The following is a 5,597-nucleotide window of genomic DNA, read 5'->3' on the forward strand; positions in this document are numbered from 1 at the left end:
CGGATGCGTACCTTACACAGTGCTAGCCTTCTCAAGGCTCAATGTGGAATCGTCGGAATGAATCACACAACTCATCTAGACCCCCCAAGCAATGCTTTAAGGGTCTAAGATGCACTTTTCATGTCCTTAAAGGCCCAATCTCGACAAACAGAGATCATGGTGAACTCCGGATCGCCCAAGCAACTTTGAAAGCAATCTGAGAAATCCAGTTTCGGCCTCCTAGGATATTTCCGGCTCTATATTTGCATTACCAACTTAAGGGTCAAGTGCCCACGTTATTTGACAATTTATTTCAAAATGACCGACGTGGGATGCAGATACAAGATATGCTATTAGAAGTGGGTAACCTCGCTCTGAATGCTTAAAATGAGCAAAACCGGCTTCCGAGCCTTATATAGACATTTGGCAATTTTCCACGGAAAATGCCAATCTCGGACTCATTAAATCCGTTTTCTCACGTATATTGATAGTTCGACGTTCAATTCGAGCTACGAGCTTCGAATGCGCGATCAATCGAGACCCGAGCTTTCTCCCGATTTTTCCTCTTCGACCGTGGGATCCACGGTCTGCCCAAGATGAGCCGTCCCTTGCCCTAGAAGTTTCGGCTTCTTCTTCTTCAATGCAAGAAACCAACTTGCTCACTTAGCCCAAAATATCAAGAAGAGTTTGAAGACAACACTCAAGCCTTCATCAATGCTCATCAATGCTCTTGGCTCTTCCACATGAAGAATGCATGGTACACATTCATCCTCATCCTCATTAGTTGGTCAAAATTTGCTAAGCATGGGGGTTAAGTGAACTTGCTTTTGCTAATTGTGTCATTAGCTTTGCCTAGAAATTGCCCAAAAGTGATTAAGTTAATCACTTCTCTTCTTGCACATTCTCTCCAAGCTTTCTCCCTCAAGAAAAGCTCTCAATTCCATAGCCAAAACCAGCAAGCTTCAACACTTCAAAACCAAGAGCGAAAAACCGAAGAAAACCCGAAGAAAACTTTGAGTTCTTAAGTCGGAAGCCGATGTTCATCATCCCTACTTAAGTTCGAAAATTCTCAAACTCCATGGACCATTTGTTTTGGACCTAAGGAGCTCATTTATGAACTTAGAATTTTTGTTTGAATTCATTTGCTCATCATTTCAGGTTGATTTCTTCATTTCGGACGAAGACCGTTCTCTCGGTTGAACAGTACCTGAGCACAGCTGCGCGCTCGTGCGCACACCCGCTCCAGCCGCCCTCCCCGCTCGCCTCTTTTGGGCGCCTGCCCACGCCCTGCGCGCTCGCACGCCCACGCACATCCAGCCGTGGGCTTAGCTCGTTCGAACGTGCATGCCCATGCACCCAGACGTCCTTTTGAGGATTCCACCGAGTCACCCGATTCTCAAACTCTTCCTCGACTCTTTCCTTGCATCCCAAGGCTAGGTAAAACATTCTCGACTTAGAGGAGTTAGGGCTTTTATATTTTTGCATGGCTATGGAGTAATATGGAATATATGACATATTTCATATGCAAGATTTAATTTTTATTTCATGTTATATTATGCATGCTTATCATCATACATCTTGCAAGAATGTCGGGAAATGTTTGGATCGTCACTCGGAAGACCATCCCGACCCGAAACAAGCAAAAGAGCTCTCGGGTTTGCCTCAAGAAGAGGTGACCAAGACTTGGCTTGCTTTCCTCGGGTTAAGAACGACCTTCTTAGCCCTATCCAAGTTCGATTCCTGAGTTTCTCGTGTTTTCTTACGTGCATGAAGTCGGTATTGTTTTATCGATTCCTTAAATAATATATTTGTGCATGTTTGCATGTTCGAATGCGTTATTCAAATCATGGCAATACCGACTTTAGTTTAATCGTGTCATTTATCGTGTTTGTAGCTTGAGCTTTTCCGGAAATGATTCGAAATGAGACGGGAAAAACTCGTGGAACCCTATTCGGGCCATGGGACCTCTCGGCTCTCTCTCCAAGGAGTAGTGGCCGAGAGATTCATGGGCTTATTCGGGTTGCACGAGGCTTCCTCTTCCCGTTTTAAGTTCGTTCTCGGCTTTTGTGTAATTTGCAATTTATATTATCGTCGCAATATCGCTTGAAAATGTATTTTTAAAACAAAACATGCATGGATTCGGGTATCGATGACTCATTCGGGTCCATTCGATTACGAGGGTAATTTCAGTCATTGGACCGAACTATCTTCGATCCTTATGGAATCGTCTTGGTCGTCGAGTCACGAATCGTTTTCATAATTAATGCATTCGGCAATAACCTTAAGCATTAATTCCATGAACGGGTTAATCGGGACGCTCACATGGTTAATTCATTCAATTTAAACAACTTTGCACGAACTGGATATTAATTTGTAACTCGCGTCGACGAATTACAAAATGGTGTTAATGCCCTTTTCAAAACCCTTATACTTTCAAATCCGTATTGTGTTGTTTCCTTTTCCGAAAACAAATTTTCGAATCAAGGGCAAGAACATTATTTTGTGATTTGGCGACATCCTAGCGCAGTTTAAGGTGTCTGTTGAGTATTCTGTATCAAAAATACAATTACCTGACTAATCATTTCATTCGATCTAACCAAACGCTAGAAAATGGTTAGGTGGAATTCTAGGTTCCAAATTTAGAGTCAAAACACGAGTTGGGTTAATTCAGTGGTAATTCAGTGTCACAATACCGAATCACTGTAAAAGCAATGCGCACACACGAAACTTGACTATGGACACCCGACATGTCAGGTTTTCCAACGAAAGCCGAATGCTAAAACATTGGCACGCGTTTGTTTGTCTAGGGTAGGATTTGCATACCAAAATACCCTGGATTAATAAACTTGCTAATCCACGTACATTCGGTGAATACAAACACATTGTCTGTTATTTACCTGCTGCTTGTTATCTTTCCGCACCTGTTTGCCATGCGGGTTGAGCCTGATCCCTAGGCCGAATAATATTAGGGTTCAATGCCCTAATCATCGATCACAGCGTTCAACGCCCTAATCAACACTCACATGGTCCAACGCCCTATTCAGTGAGAACGCTTGAATTTCAATTTTTCGGTGTTTTCTCTAAACTTACGGTGAGTTAGAGAGGAATAATAACCGAACGCGAGTTGACTGGAATTCTACCACTTGTAATTTGTATTTATTATTTTCGAGAGCATTGTAAGGATTTTATTCTGTACATTCATTCTGTAAGAATTCTAGTCGGTAAGCGAATGGTACTAGAGTCGAATTAATCGAATCGGTCTAATGCTTGGCCAAGGAAAAGTAAACCCAAGAATTCGCGGTTCTGGTTCACGCAGGGATTCAACCTCCATGGTTCGATGAACTGTAACGCAAGATTGTGAACCAATTCCCCGACACACGGATTTACTTCTCTCTCGGCTTCTCCACCGACATCATTTAGTTCACCGAATCTCCGGTGTCAAAACGTGCGAGCCGAGTTCATGCAGTAAATAATAAAACATGCAAGCCTAGCAAATCAGAGTACCGAAAAGGCGTGCGGGATATAGGCCCTTACGTAACATGAACCCCCGAATATGGACTTTCTGGTTCCGCATAGATCAATGCCTTAACAATAACTAGGTGTTCCATACCCCTAGACCCTGGGTAACTTATCGGCCCTCGACCTTCGGGTCGTAAAATGATAAGTGGCGACTCCTTCTCACGCGTTTCTGTCACGCGTCCCCACGGGAAGGTGGACACTCCCAAGCCGCGCGATCCAAAAGTGCGCGATGCGGGCCCCGACGAGAGTCCACATTCGGGTCCGTACAGCCCAGTTACAGCAACTTGTCTTGATAGTCTCACGAGATGATAGTGAGATTAATCAATTAAGTGGTGAGAACTTTGTGCCCAATAATTCTAAACTTGACTGAATCATTGACTCCGGGGCTTCACGACGTATGACCAGTAGTTTGGATAATCTTTTTGATGTTACTCCTATTAAGAATGGCCCAATTGTTCATGTTCCGAATGGAACAACGTAAGCCATTTTTATTGGGAAAATATCGTTTGGAGCTAATATGGTTGTTCATAATGCTCTTTATGTGTCAAATTCTAATTGCAATTTATTGTCTATGACTCAATTATCTCGGGAACTTAACTGTAATGTTCACTACATTTCTCGTCTATGTCTAATTCAGGATGGGAGTACGATTGGAGTAGGTAAACTTCATGGAGGGGTTTGGCTTCTATGACAAGTGTCTTCGTCATTTCTGAGAGCATGGGCAATGAAAGCAGATAGTGATGACATTTGGCACAAGCAGTTGGGGCATTCTTCTCATCGTATTCAGTTCAAGGATCATTCTATTTTTATGAATCGTTCAGATAACAATGAGCCTTGTGACGTGTGTTGCCAAGCAAAACAGACACGTTCAAGTTTCCAAATAATTTCAAATAAAGCCTCTTTTCCATTTCAGTTAGTACACTGTGATATATGGGGACCTTACAAGGTTTCTTCAATTACTAGTGCTCGGTATTTCTTATCAATTGTGGATGACTTTAGTCGTGGTGTGTATGTTTATCTTCTACGAGATAAGTCAGAGGCACGAAGGTTCTTGATCAACTTTCTACAGGCAGGTGAAGAATCAATTTGATCGTACAGTGAAAACAGTGCGAAGTGAAAATGGATCGGAATTCATGAGTCGAGTCGTTTAAGACTACTTTTTCAACAATGGGATCATACACCAGACTTCATGCATTGACACATCACAACAATACGGACGGGTCGAATGTAAGCACCGTCACATCCTTAATGTAGCTTGGGCTCTAATGTTTCAAGCCTCTCTTCCTATTGATTTTTGGGGAGAGCGTATTTCTATTGCGACACATCTAATTAACCTCACACCTTCAAGTGTCCTATCAGGCAAGGCACCATTTGAACTACTTTTTCGTAAGAAACCGGATTATCAGCATATTCGTGTTTTTGGATGTCTTTGCTATTCACATAACAATCCTCATTTCAAGGACAAGTTTGGGCCACGATCAAGAATGTGATTTTATTAGATATCCTTTTGGGAAGAAAGGTTGGAAAGTTTATGACCTGGAGAATCGTGATGTATTTATTTCTCGAGACGTCTGCTTCTATGAGACTGATTTTTTCATTCAGCAAGGAAAAACCCAATGAACCGACTAATACTGGCATACAATGTTTGGATAATTCGGGCCCAGCATTTCAGGGGGAGTCACTTAGCCCTTATGGCTCTGATTCAGCTGAGCCCACTCCAACTTTGCCTTGACCAGACACTGGGCTTCATTTGGCCTAACATCCCTCCGTTGGGCATAGATGGATGTTGCTTTCTGCTCCGCCTGCTACCTCTGCTATTTTGTCCGACTCGATGCCAATTGGGCCTACTCCAGTCCAACCCACATCTCCTGTTGCGCTCGCTTTCTCTTCTTCATCAAATCCAGCCCAACCCACATCTACTGGTGAGCTCGTTCTCTCTTCTTCATCAGATCCGCCCGACTCTCCGCCCAATTCGATAACCGCCGCACCTTCAGCTAACCCGACTATTTCTTATGAGTCTCAAATGGAAAGTATCGCTCATTCTAAGGCTCCACAGAATATTCATCCACCAAGTTGGCTCCACGGAATATTCGTCTACC

This window comes from Punica granatum, chromosome 8 (genome assembly GCF_007655135.1).
Source record: "Punica granatum isolate Tunisia-2019 chromosome 8, ASM765513v2, whole genome shotgun sequence".
Classification (NCBI taxonomy): Eukaryota; Viridiplantae; Streptophyta; class Magnoliopsida; order Myrtales; family Lythraceae; genus Punica; species Punica granatum.